We start from the raw sequence: 15,528 nt of genomic DNA, 5'->3' as shown, positions 1-15,528 counted from the left end.
GGCTAGACTTGGGAGTTTTATAGCGTCTTTTGAATTTTAATTTGATCGTTCCCCCAACTTCTGAGTCATTAATTCTCTCTTGACAGTAGATCGTCCCAAATCTAGCTCTTAATTCATGTCTTAATTACCACCCGCCTGCTCCCTTTTGCCTTAAATTAGACATCTCGTCATGAATAGTGACACCAATGGTTACTTCCCAGTTTACCCACATGGTAGCACAGCCCCCCGTGCACGGGCGCGAACCTTGTACCATGTTGATTTTGCGTGCACCTCCTTTACTGTGTAGTTCCCAAACAGACTCATCTAGGGTCCCGCGCTCTCTTTCAACTATCTATAATGCTGAGACTGTGCTCCCTACAGCTAGTTAGGTGGTTGCACCATCTGTGCGAGACTTCAATTCACCTTTCAGTATAGTCCGTGGACACTACTCAATTACCCTCGCGATAGCTAGCACCGCACGTTCTACCTTATGCGGTGCGCTCCCCTAGTTACTACGGTTGGTAAGGTGCAGTTGCAGCCATGGTAGTAGAGTCATAAATTCTTGGTGACAATCTTCTAATGTAGTGGTATGGTTTTTCGTATCTTTACTTGTCATCCTTGGTTTATCGACGAGACATGCTTGCGTGATCTCGTTTTCTAGTTTTTTGATCTCAGTGTCCATCAACATGATTTTCTTCCTCAATCATACCCAATCTTCTTCGAATTCGCAAAGTCTAAGGTTACCTCGCAGAATGGCTTCCTGAATCCTTATATGTTCATCCTCGCGTAGCTGTGTGATTCCTTCGTCCTGGTCTTCGCACACTGTCCCAACTATGGGATATATTATGCGTAGATTACTTTCTTCCAAACTTATGGTTGCGACTCGGTTATACATCTTTGGAATCATCTCCATGCTCAAGTTTTTTCACATGGTCCTATAGGCCCATCAAACTGCTGGCATGTGTAGGTCCCAATCAGTCTGTCTCGCCCGGTGAACCTTGTTCAGTACTCCGCGCATCCTATGGAATGCCTTGTTGTGGAGGATTAGTAACACATGTCACCTTTCCTGCTGTTGTGGTATATTCTAATTCTCTGGGCTGGGGATAGTGTGCGCTTGTGCGAATTGTACATCATATGTATGTACCCATCGGGAAAGGTGGGCGTGCAAGTTGTTCCACCCTAGCTGATTAGCTTTTGTTCGAAGCTGGGGTTTTCTAAAACGTAAGTACATCATCCTTCTACATCTGTTCCAGTCTTCAAAAGCTCCTTGAAATGTACCCCACCATCGTATGGGTGTTGCGAGCAGTGCCCACTTCATCGCATCGAATCGCTGCTGTTCTGGTACTGCACTTTCGAATTTTCCTTGAAATTCATTGTTGGGTAGGGCAAGCCCCGCGGAACGGTATGGGGTGCGAAGCCTGGAATTTTGGGTAATATTAGGATAAAAGACTCTGCGGAAAGTGTGGAGCATGAACTATAGGAGTTTGAGTCAAAGGGTAGTCCACCCAAAAATAATGTAAAGAAATAGTAATGGAGTTGGCCCGCGGAGGGATTGCGGGCCAAGGGAAAGTATAAATAGAGCGTGGCTCTATGAGGGAAAAGTAGTTCTTTTGGAAGATGGAATGTAATGGGTTCTTAAAGGAAATAGCCTAGAAGCATATGTAAGTCTGAGTCAAGGGAGTAGGATAGAAGGTATAGGCTCTGCAGCTATGTGTGCAAAGGCCTAGAAAGACCACAGCTATGTGCGTGGAACCTTGCAGCTGAATGCGCAGGGTGGCACTGGATGTATTGTTGAGGATTGGTAATAAAGATAAGTTTCTTATGAATTCTGTGTTAATTGTGACTCTACTATTTTATAATAAATGAACTATTATGATCTCTGCATTTGCTATTACTGAATACATGTGAACTAGGTTAACCTTGATGCGCGAAGTAACCAAAAGTAATAATTTTTTTCTTAAAGACTGCGTTACCTAGATCAAAATAGTAATAATGGATTCAATCTGTAATAAGTGCAATAAGGGTATTCCGATCCCGCAGATATGGCACAGTGCGGGGTTGCAGGACAGCACGCGAGGCCCAAACCACATCCAAGACATCCCCAAGGTGCAAAAACCTAGTTCCAGCACCCTCCCCTGTAACCTTGGGTGAGACCTCAGTCCGCGCTTTGCGGATTGTTGTTGAAAGGGCCGGTAGCTGTGGGATTTGTTTGGCTAAATAATTCTTCTGAACCTGGGTCAGGCCCCAATAAGCCAACAAATGGTTCCATTGCTCGGACCAGGATCCACCTAAGGGGTGTTTGGTGTGAAAGGCAGGGACGCTAGAGAAAAGAGCAACGAAAGATCAGGATGATAGTAATGGCAAGTGCCATCCAGTTACCAGTATTCAAAGGAGCAGGCAGTGAAGATCTGGAAAATTTTTGGTTTGTATTGAATTCATTATGGAACACACAGCAGATCACGGACCCCGCATTGTTGGGAATAGACTGGGCCATTGACATGAATGAGATTATTAATCTCAAGTAGAGGAAGATGATATTTGAGAAAAATTCATGCCACGTAGTTGTTTTGCTAGATCCAACCGAGGGACCCTGCTACACGGAACCTGTGCGCAACGACGAGCAGGATGAAGCATTGGATTGAATCTACCAAATTGCTGCACAAAGGCCAATTAAGGGTAAGGTAATGGAGGAACAAAGAATTTCACAGGGTTACGCGGAACCATTCACCGATGATTCGGAAGAAGAAGACGAGCAATGGTGGAACAAAATGAATGGGGAAATTACTTTAAACTGCAATATGCTGACAAAATTCGTGTATTGCGTTAAAGCTCAGGACCGTGGGCTGCCGATGTATGATGGGCTCACAATAGTAAATGAATTCCTGGAGAAGTTTGAGAGCGCAATACCAGAATACCAGTGATTTGATGTGCTCAAATGGGCATTGCGTGCGACATCGACGCGATGGTGGGGTACCCATGAAGGAACCTTCACAGATTGGCGAAGCTGTAAGCTCATGATGCAGATATGATTTGGGAAGTTAGCGTTCCAACTAATGGAGAAATATGATGGGCGAGAGAATCCGCACATACACCTAAGCAAATGGACCAAAGCCTATGGCAAGGAGCTGCAACCAAAATGGGTGCACCTATTTTATCATACCTTGGATGTCATCCCAAGGAATTGGTATACTGACACAGAGCTCAAGCATGGCACAGGAGAGTGGGATATCTTGCGCGAAAGGTTTCCTTCAACATTTCTTTTTGAGGATCAATGGATGGATACATTGGACGATGCATTAAAGCTAGTAAAGACCGCAATTTTCAAGATTCCATTAGAACTAGAAGAAGTTGTGCAACCAGACTGGTCGCGACAGCTGAGCCAGGCCTTGGAATGTTACAATGTAAAAGTAGAAGGTGACGAGGATGATTTGGACAACATCAATATACCAGAACTCGAATGAAGTCGAGAAGTGCGTGGCCCGAAATAGAAGATCTAGACGTCGCAGCACCATTAAAAATGAAACAAGTGAATATCGAAACAGAGGAAGAACTAAAGTATGCTACACTTGGGGATTACTGGGATGATGCTACAGTGGAAAAGGTTGTCGAGCTACTCTGGAAGCATCGAGACCTCTTCCCTACCAAGATTATGGAACTGAAAGGGATTTGAGGCAAACTAGGAATGATGAAGGTAACTTTGAAGCCTGACACGAAGCCAGTAAAGCAACGACCTTACCTATTGAATCCAAAATACAAAGCAAAAGTACGAGAATAACTGGACAAGATGTTGGCAGCTGGGATCATTGAACTAGTGGAGGAGTCCGATTGGGCAAGTCCGATGGTGGTACAGGAGAAGAAACAGAAGGGTGAGATCTGCATCTACGTGGATCTACGAAAACTCAATGATGCTTATGTTAACGATCCATTTCCCACACCTTTTACCGATGAAGTCTTAGAAAATGTGGGCAGGTAGGAAGCGTATTCCTTTACGGATGGGTTCTCTGGATACCATCAGATCAAGATAACGCTGGAAGATCAAAGCAAGACAACGTTTGCTATAGAATGGGGTTGTTTTCAGTATACAGGGATGCCATTTGGGCTGAAGAATGCATCGTCAATATTTTCCCGCATTGTGGTAACTGCATTCAAGGAATTTATACACAAACTCTTGGAAGTCTATCTTGACGATTGGACCGTCTTTGGCCTAGTTAAGAAACATACTGAGAGCTTACGATTAATGTTGGATACCAACTGTTGACACCATATTGCGCTCAATCTAAAGGAGTGTACGTTCCTTGTTCCTTTTGGGAACTTGCTGGGCCACATAGTTTGTAGGCAAGGCCTAATGGTGGATCTGGCAAAGATCGCTGTCATACTAGGTCTGCAAGCACTGCGCAGTGTCAAACAGCTACGCGCTACACTGGGACACACGGGGTACTATCGGAAGTTCATAAAAGGTTACGCACAGATCACGACTCCAATGGAATAGTTGTTAAAAAAGGATGCCACGTATTTTTGGAACGAGGAATTTAACAAAAGCCTGGAATTGCTAAAGGAAAAAATGGCATCTACCCCTATCTTGATATTTCCAAAATGGGATGTGGAGTTCCATGTGCATGTCGACGCATCATGTATCGCGTTAGGAGCAGTACTTACTCAGGAAGGAGAGGAAGGATTTGACCACCCAATTGCGTTTGCAAGTCGAAGGTTGTCGAAAACTGAGAAGAATTACTATACTACTGAGCAAGAGGGATTGGCAATGGTGTACATACTCCAGAAGTATCATCACTATTTTCTTGGAGGACATTTTAAAATGTATACTAACCACTTTGCGCTAAAATACCCAATGAATAATCCTGTGTTGGGGGGGCGCATCTGTCGATGGTTATTGTTGTTTCAGGAATATGATTTTGAGGTTGTTGTAAAGCCGGGACGTCTAAATGCAGGTCCAGACCACTTATCCCAGATTGAGACGGGAGAGGAACCCATGAATATAGAAGAAGGACTCCCAGACGCCTAATTGTGTGCAGTGCACATTGCGTATGGCCTCTTTGAAGATATAATCTATTTTTTTACTACCGGCACTGCGCCGCAGGGGTATTCTGTGCAACAAAAGAAGGAATTGGTGACATGAGCAACAGATTTCATTGTGATTGCTAGCCATCTCTACAAGATGGGCCATGATGAGCTATTATGCCGATATGTACCAGAGTTTGAGCGAGAACATATCCTTACTGAAGCACATAGAGGGGATCTGGCGGACATTATGTGGGCTGCACCACATCCCAGAAGGTTCTTCGCACCGGATTATGGTGGTCCACCCTACATCAAGATTCAAAAGCATAATATTGGGCCTGCAATGTATGCCAATGAATGGGAAAGCCATTGTGAAGGGATGAAATGCCACTTCAGCCACAAGTAATGCTACAACCATTTGAGAAATGGATGATTGACTTCGTCAGGCATATTGAACTGCGAGGGAAGACGGGCACACACTATATTATCACTACGACCGAATACTTGACCCGATGGGTAGAAGCATAACTAGTTAAGGATTGCACAGCCATGACAGCGGCAAATTTCTTGTTCGAGAATGTGTTGACTAGGTTTGGGTGTCCTAAGATTCTCATGAGTGATCGAGGAACGCATTTTTTAAACGAAACCATAAACGCGCTCACTGAGGAATTCTAGATATATCACCAATAGAGCATGCCATACCATCTGCAAGCAAATGGGACTGTTGAGGCATTCAACAAAATTTTGGAAACCACGCTGACTAAGATCTGCAATGTGCGACAAAATGATTGGGACTTTCACATCCCTGCTGTGCTATGGACATACCGAACCATGTGCAAAAAGTTGACAGGCCAAACACCGTTTTGACTAGTCTATCGTAAGGAGGTCATGATGCCTATGGAATATATCGTGCCCAGTCTGTTGATTGCGGCAGCTACAGGAATGGTAGATCATGGGACCTTGGAGGAAAGGCTCGCACAACTCGACGAACTGGATGAAGAACGATTTCTAGTGAGATTTCATCAGTAGGTACAAAAACAGTGTGCGAAAGCATGGCATGATTTCCATATCAAGGTATGCACGTTCAAGAAGGATGATCTCGTGTTGCTATATGACAGTAAGTTCGAGAAATTCCCATGTAAACTCCGCATGCATTGGTTGGGACCTTATGTCATTAAAGAAGTAACTGATGGGGGCACATTTCAATTGGCTAAGCTCAACGGAGACCCCTGGGCCTGAAACTCTATACAAGTAGGCCGACCACCTGACTTCCAAGGAGAGTCTCACCACTCTGACCAGTTGAAAAAGAGTGAGGGACGATAAAGCAGTCTAGGGGATAGATGCACGGGTATCAGGGTGCACGTACATTTGGCCAACAATCAGGGGCATGGTTCCATGGACAAAGCTACGCGGGTGCGCCACTCCAAGGAATGATGACCATTAATACCATTGTTCATGACAAGAGGGCTGCATTATGGCAAAAGGAAGCAGGCAGCGGGCAATTAAGAGCAATAGTATGAGCCAGATATGAAATGATCGGCCACAAATTTCACACGGGAAGGTTACACGAGCTGGAACGAGCGGCAAACCAAGTATTTGAATTTCTGGTATTAACATCTCCAGGTATCTCGCGGGCTGCAACATCACTAGCAGGGGATGTACCGGAAAAAAGGGAATGCGAAGTAGAATTGGTCCAGATGTTGTCGCCCAACCTAGGGGTAGGATGGTGCACTACAACAAAACAGCAGAAGGATGGACAGACAACAACCATGGGTGGAGATGCAGTCAATAAGTCACCTATGATGGTTCTCAATGATTGGGATCCTGTGGACAACAGCCCGGGTCTTGAAAATTGCAACACAGGTTGCAGCGGACAATGCAAAGAGAAGATATGATGGTCAGAAACGGCTATGGTGGTACCAGGAGGTCTCATATGCGGCTCCCCGCTCGTGCTAAAATCCTCGGAGGGGGTGTTCTGTGTTAACCGAGTAGAGAAAAATGAGCATCATCGGTTGCGAGATGTGATAGAAACACTCAAGCAGGAGACGGATGAAGCGTTGCAGGAGACAAAGCAGGAGCAGTCGGATGACGGGCGCCACTCAATGGGAGGCGAACTGTGAAGCCAAGGTAGAGTGTCAAGCCACGCCATCAAGTGACTCGAGATGAGTCATGATGATTGTGTTGAGGGATTGTTGGGTAGCGCAAGCCCCGCGGAACAAGTATGGGGTGCGAATCCTAGAATTTTGGGTAATATTGGGATAAAAGACTCTGTGGAAAGTGTGGAGCACAGACTATAGGAGGTTGAGTCAAAGGGTAGTCCGCCCAAAAATAATGTAAAGAAATAGTAATAGAGACATCCCGCAGAGGGATCATGGGCCAAGGGAAAGTATAAATAGAGTGTGGCTCTATGAGGGAAAAGTAGTTCTTTTGGGATATGGAATGTAATGAGTTCTTAAAGGAAATAGCCTGGAAGAGTTTGTAAGTCCGAGTCAAGGGAGTAGGATAGAAGGTAGAGGCTCTACAGTTGTGTGTGCAGAGGCCTGGAAAGTCTGCAGCTATGTGCATGGACCCCTACAGTTGAGTGCGCAGGGTGGAACTGGATGTATTGTTGAGGATTGGTAATGAAGATAAGTTTCTTCTGAATTCTATGTTAATTGCGACTCTACTCTTTTATAATAAATGAATTGTTATGATCTCTGCATTTGCTACTATTGAATACATGTGAACTGGGTTAATCTTGATGTGCGAAGTAACCAAAAAGTAATAAATGTTTGCTTAAAGACTACGTTACCTAGATCAAAATAGTAATAAGGGATTCAATCTGTAATAAGCGTGATAAGGGTATTCCGATCTGTGTAGATTTGGCACAGCGCAGGGTTGCAGGACAGTACGCGAGGCCCAAACCACATCCAAGAGATCCACAAGGTATGGAAACCTGGTTCCAACACCCTCCCCTACTACCTCGGGTGAGACCTCAGTCCGCGCTTCGCGGATTGTTGCCGAAAGGGCTAGTAGCTACAGGATTTGTTTGGCCAAATAATTCTTCTGAACCTGGGTCAAGCCCCAATAAGCCAACATTCATCCACCGCTGACAATCCATCATATGTCGGCAACTCCCTTGCCTCTATTGTTATGCAACACAATGACCTCATCATCATGTTGCAGTTCAGTGTTGTTACTTCGTGCAGTCGATTCTGCCATCGCTCTATCTCTTCGTCTAAATTGGAAGTGCAGGAGCTTCCACGCTCCCATGAAATCCTTCCATCTACAGTTGTATTCACCCAATCCTCTCCTTGCACAGTTATCTTCTAAACACAATCAAGATCATCATAACTATCACCATCACACACTGGTTTAGTGTAGCGCGCTCCTTCGGCTAGATCCAGTGGTACTACTATGCGTAATGACTTTTTCTCAAAGATCATTTTGCGGTTCTTCAGATTTATGACCCCGTTCATATCGATAGCCCAGTATATCCCAAGTAGCACAAGATAGGGATTGTTGTCATCGACAATCTCTATCACTTCAAAATCTGCCTACGCGCTCACACCTTCAATATCAACTGTCACCCCTTGCAATCTTCCCATGGGAAAAATATTCTGTTGGTTCGCCATTCGTTACTGAATAGGGGATCATTGTAACGCGAGTTTTCCCATGTGTTCCTAGGTCTATTTTGGTAGTACATTTGCATCCGAACCCAAATTTAGGACTACCTAGTCCATTTCATATTCATCGATTTGTGCAGTCAACCTCATTTCCCTTCTGGTGCGCAATGCATGCTTTCCCAGTTTCTGAACCACGGACGATTCTCCTGACCCCGCACACCTAGTGATAAGTTCTTGTAGCCCTTTGACTACCTTGTTGTCACGCAGAAGTTTCATGCATGTCTCCAGAAAGGTAGTGAGCATTGAAGGATCCATCCTTCGTTCTAGTTGATCCTTACTACCTGAAGTGGATGCCTCTGTGAAGCTATTCTTAGCTTCCATGAATGTCTACTTTGTGCGTTCTAAGTCAAACTCAAGTTCCTTTGTAGGAGCCTTGCGAACCTGCATGTTTTTTGCTGGTTGTTTCCCTTTATCATCTCCTATGGTGATACCACTCCTGAGCATCATGTTTACATTTGGGTCTTCTTCACGCAGTTCATACCTCATCATTTGTATATTCTGAGTCGGATGGGGCTAGAGTACCCCCTTTTTGCTCATCTTTTCTATCAACGAAGGGCAAGCTTCTTCCTCATGATCAAACTGATTATAGTACCAATATGATATCCTAGTCAAGTTCGTACAACCACCGGCATAATGCCCTGGCCCCCTGCAACTGTAGCAAATTATCTGTCTATGACCCCTTCTTGGCGCCATTCCACCTCGACCTCGAACGTGGCCCTGAAACCCAGTGTGCACCATCCCTGCAGTTGGGTCGAGGGCTCGCGTTTCGGTCTACACCCTGCAGGTAGGAGTCTAATCCATCATTATTTCATAGCTTCGGTAGGTGCATTCAGCATGGCCTACCAACCTGTAGAAATTACAAAATAATTTTTTGGACATCTGTGTATACTTTTACAAAATATGGAAATTATCTGTGGTATGTTTTCCTCCTATCTGGTAGATCACGCACCATAATGTAGATGCCGCGCTCGGTCCTGCCTATGCTTCTAGTCTTAATGGCATCGGCCCTCCCCCTACCAAGTAGTTCACGAACACAGGGAAATGATCCCTTTCATGCCCTTGGACTTTGCATTTTATGCACCATACTTCCTCGCGCACTTCCGCCCGAGTTGTCCTATCCTGTTTCAAACTCTGCATCTCTAGACATAGATTCTGCAGTTGTGCGTGGATTTGCTGGACTCTCAACCCAGGGTCTTGTATAGGGGTCTCATGTAGTCTCATTACCATCTTCAACGCTTTGGCCTGGGTGGAATGTTTTTGTTGTAATAACATCGTCCTTAAGTGCGGTGTCAGAGATGCTACAAACCATGTGTGATGATGTGCATTTGTTAACGTTATATTGGCTTCACAGATCATACTCTTCATCCTTTGGTCCAGATCCCACAGGGTATCGCCCAGGAGCATCGCAATCTCCTTAAACCCAATGATTGGTTGTGTCTTTGATTTTGGCCTGCTAAATTCTCTGTTTAGTGCAGTTTGGATCTCTGCAATTCCTGTGTTCGGGTGGTCATTAGAATGCTTGATATACCATGTTAATGCACGATCCTATAGCATGCTCACCAGTGTGGCCTTTTTAATATTATCATCCACGATGCCCTATGCTTCCCATACCACTCTTACCACAAACCAGAATTGGTCCGGATCTTCATTCCCTACTCCTCTGAATACTGGTAGTTTGATTACACTTACCATATTGAACTATGGAGGTAGTGGAGGTGGAGTGGGTGAAGATGGAGGTGAGGGGGGTGAAGTGGATGGCGGTGTGGGTGGGGGTGGTAGACGCAGAATTCGTTGTCTTATCAAACTGACCATGCTTCTCGGAGAAACATTCGCGAGCTCATCCTCGCTCTCCTGTGAGGGTAAAATTAAGGGCCTGTTTTCTAATTCTTCACTACTTCCACTTCTGTAGATCCTTCTGCTTCGTGTAGTCCCAAACATTAATTTATTTGCATAACCCATTTTTCACACAACATCATCTTAATCCAAGTGTTCAAAGATTTAATATACTTACCTCGCGTTCCCTTGAGAAAACGCCACTCTGCCTCATTATAGCTGATGGTCGTGTCTACTGCGAACTCAGTGATAAATCCTCCTATTTTTCGGTCGAGCTAGTGGTCCACATCTCGTGCTATCTTATCTTATGAGGCTTCTAGTCTGTGCATTAGTTCCGGAGTCCACACTATTGGTTTGTCAAGCCTACACCTTCCCTGGTTGTTTTCTAACTTCGTGATCCACTCATACAGCTCAGACGGAAAAGATGCAAAGAAAATTCTGTGGATTTCAGAGGTGATTTAGCCAAGCAAATCCCGGTACTACTGTCCCTTTCAGCAACAGTCCATGGAGAACAGACTGAGGTCTCACCCGAAGTAGTATAGGAGGGTGCTAGAACCAGGTTTCCGCACCCTGTGGATGGCTAATATGTTGGGATTGGTACGCGGTCCAACCTTCGCGCTTACTATGCTGTGCGCATTAGTGGGCACCTCGCGGCCTGCGATATTGTCTTCGTGCAGTCTTATTCGCAAGGCGTTCCTTATTATTTACCCAAGTCTATCTTAATTATGCACTGTTAGCTGGTTACTTAGATTATTTTCATATATAAGTATTTTGAACCATACAAGCATTTACTCAACTGCGTGCAGCAAATAAACAGAGAAAAAGTAATACATAACAACAAAATAACAATTCAAGACTAGATGCACAGAATTAGGATAATATTCTCTTTATTAGCATTCTATCCCGATTACAGACTCAACTCTACCCTGTGCACTCAGCTGTAGGGGTCCGCGCACTCAACTGCAGACTCTACTGTGCCTCTGCACACTCAGATGCAGAGCCTCTTCCTATTACTACAACCCAAGACACTTAGAATTCTATTCTAGGCTCGAACCATTCCTTTGCTACCCATTCCATCATTCATTATCTTTACAACTTTAGAGCCTCGCTCTATTTATACAATCCCATGGTCTGCGGACCATGGATAGGCTGACATGACTTTACATTACATTACATTACTTTAGGGTGGAAGACCCTATGACTCAACCTCTACTTCGCGCTCCTCGCCCGCAATTCGTGGAGTCTTACAAAACCTTTGACCAAAACGTGGGCTTTGAGGGCCAAAAACTTATTGTGGGGGGATTCCAGGCCCAACATTTCCACCAATGTTAACAAGATACCATGTACAATGTGAGCATGTAAAATCATACTTTGCAAAATCATCTTCAAGAAACCTCATATAAAAATCATCCATATGTTCATAACTGGACAAATTTTCTACTATATTATAACATCATCTTGCTGATAAAAATGTTATACATATTTGACAGTAGAAAAATATAATTTACTAGTTGTGACATGATTCTAAAAACTCGGATATCATCTTTGTTTTTCACATTCTTCATCCTACTCCTTTGGATCCAAATCTCCATGCCAAATTCGATTTGGAAGCTTTCCATAAATCTAAAGGTTATTTTCAATTTATTCAACACCATTAAACATTTTCTCTAAAATTATAGGTTTCCTATCCTAAAAATATAAATCCAAATCAGGATGATGAGCTACTAAGTAATATAACATGGTAGTGGCCTCAGAAGTTTGATTGTCGTTAGGAATACTAAGATAAAAGCTTTGAAATATTTTGTTAAACCTAGTAAGAGTTTCATCCTTCTTCCTATTCATAACATATAACCTAAAAAGGTATTGGTCATAAGATTTTTTTTCACCACAATATGTTATGTATCCAGATCAAAATAACGCAGAAACATAAGAAAAGTTAGATCAATGACTTGATAATAAGGCACTTCGAGGGGTGATCCGGATTTAAACAGGAATGCAACAAATCACAGATATAACCATAAATTCAAAGATGCAGTAGAAATAACACTTCATTTCATTAATGTCAAACACTAAAATATGCTTACAAACAGAATGGAAATAAGGATAGCTCAGGCGATGGTAGCTTATCTCTGAGAAGAGATGTGGCAACTACATGCCTCTGAACTGTGTTACAATGAGGCTCAAAGGCCTATTTATTATTAAGAAACAATGGAAAACCCTAAACATCCAAAAACCTAACCCTAGGAGATGAAGTGCCAAAATTGTGGGCCCCGTTTGGGTAAATTGGTACATCAACTTCCCGGGGTTGTAACTTTGGCATACGATCTCTGTTTGGCTATCATAATACCTCGTTTCGAAGATCTCAAAGAGAAGGCCAAAAAAAAACTAGTAAGCTAGTTTGGGACGTTTATGGTCTCTCCATTTTTCCTAAAAACACCATTTAGGGCCTCAAAATGGCTCCAGAAGTTCAGGACCTGAAAAACTGCCCAAAATAGTAAAATGTGCTACAGTTAAGGAAATCGAAAAACTAAAAGAGACAGTGTTGGGGATCCAAGTGGAATAGGCAGGTGGCCACAAATATCCACCTGGATCATTGGGGAAAACTCTTTTTACATCACATAAATGAACAATTATTGCATGATTTAAATGAAAATACCTCCTTGGTATATACAAGAGTCTAAAGGGTCAAAATGTAATTAGGGTCTACATAGCAATAATAACATAAGGGCACAACATTAACAATAGTGGGCTTATATGGGGCACAAAAATAACAATATGGGGGCGACACTAGTATTATAGGGACCTAACATGCACCTCTCCTTAGAAAATGTTGTTCTCAACACTTTAGTAGTTTTGGATGCTTCTATATAAAATACTCATCCTCCTATGTGAAATATTTAGCAGGTAAGTTCTTCCAATTAATGAGATACTCTAAAATTGATCGATTCCATAGATGTCAGATTCTTGTTTTTGCAATTTCTTTAGCCTCCAATATGATTTTTCCTTCCTCATCAAGTTCTGGTAATATAGTTTGAACTAGGAGCTTATCACCTATAACCTTCTTTAAGCATGAAACACGGAAAACTGGGTGGACTTGTGAAGATGCAGACAACTCCAACTTGTATGCCATAGTACAAATATTTTGCAACACCTGATAAGGGCCATAGTACTTGGGTCATAATTTATTATCATTGTTAGCTTGCTCGAGGGAAATTTGTTTGTATTGTTGTAGTTGTAACAATACCTAATATCCCAAGTCAAAACTTCTTTCACTACGATGTTGACCTACTTGTTATTTCATTCGATTATATGCTAGAGAGAGGTTTTCCTTTAATAGTTGGAGAACTTGTAGTTGATGATCGATGTGTGCTTTGGGAAGTTTTAGTGTCTTTAGATAAATTCCTAATCCCCTAGACTAGTAGCTAAGTCTAGAACAACAATGCAAAGCATTCTCTACTTTTTCTATGACCAATAGATTAAATAAGAGGTAAAGAAGCCTACCTGTAGCTTTCACTTACTCCTTATCTCCCTTGACCACTTCTGTTGCTCCCTTCCATACTTAATCTGCTTGAAAAGTACCTACACAAAGAAAGAAGACAAAAACCGATCAAAGCATATGACAATGATCTATTGATTAAACATAGCATGGAATCAAGTACATAGTACACATATTAAAGCATCAATGAATAACACAAGCATATGGAAAACGATTTTAACACTTTATTAGTAAAAGGAAGAGTTACAACCCAATTTTCTTCATTCAACATCACTCCTCCAGTTCAATCCCATCCTCTCCTCATAAGAAGCAAGACATTTTGACATCATTACAATACTTGAAACCAACTCAAGTGTCATACTAACAACATCTCCCTATAATTCAATGATTTCCAGCCCCTAATCACTTAGATGAGTGGTCTTCTTATAGGCGAATGAAGGAAGTTATGCCATAAATGGTGATAATGAATTCCATCCCAAACTTAGAATTTAGTTCCATGGAGGAAGGGATAAAGGGATTAATGTTCTGTAACTCCCTACCTCATCCAAATTCGAGCCCAAAGGAGTCGATAAACTTGGGAAACTTCTAGATGCATCCAATGGATAAGAATATTCCCTAACCCCAATGCAATTTCGCTCAAATTCGCCCAACATAGGCCAAAGAGGGCTCAAGTGCACTGAATAGCACCCTAGTAGTGTACTGGACTGCACTGTAGCGCACCCTAATGAAGGCCTGCCTATGGTGATCTTCTCAGAGGCAGTTTTGGGATGATTTCAGTCATGGAACTTCTTGGGAAGCTAGGCATTTTGATGGTTGACTTCTTTAGGGCATGTAAAAACTAAATTAGGGTTTGATGGGCCCTAATAGTACTAATCTATAGGTTGGGGTTGATGTGCCCAAATGGATCTGTAATAGTTTCCCCATAAAGCATGAAGTCATAAATATGTATGTTGAGTGAAATGATTTATCATGTGGAGAGGAGGTTTTGAAGTGGAAGGTGACCTGCATCAATTACAATACATATATCATGATAATTTGATTTTTTCTCATGAACTTGCTGAGGGAAGGCATACCATGCTCAGCTTATAAAATTTCATTACATGTACAAATATAGTCGTCTATGGATATAGACCCATGAATGGATGACCATGAATGTAAGGCCATTGTATATTTGATTTAGTACTCCTGAAAATATTGCAGCGTGGATGGATGAAACTAGATATGGGGTCTTCAATCTCATTCAATATTTCGCTCAAGTACAAGTCTAACCATGTGAATAGATGATCTGAAGTCGAACATGGGAAGACATCGTCTGATTACCAGCCAATGATGTAAGCCATTAACAGATGCGAGAGGAATCATCGATAATGATATTGACCCTCAAGGTACTACAGTACATTTCGCATGGTGTGAATAAATGATTGCATGTCGAACACCATAAAAAGTCTTTCATTCGAAGGCCATTGATGTAAACCTATCGCCGGAAGCGAGAAACCTGCCATTGATGTATGCAAGCCTCAAGGTAATGAAGGGGTGTTT

Source organism: Pinus tabuliformis, chromosome 3_1 (assembly GCF_031772625.1).
Source record: "Pinus tabuliformis cultivar Carrire ecotype Pingquan chromosome 3_1, CPIR1, whole genome shotgun sequence".
Classification (NCBI taxonomy): Eukaryota; Viridiplantae; Streptophyta; class Pinopsida; order Pinales; family Pinaceae; genus Pinus; species Pinus tabuliformis.
Note: the sequence above shows the minus strand (reverse complement) of the source record.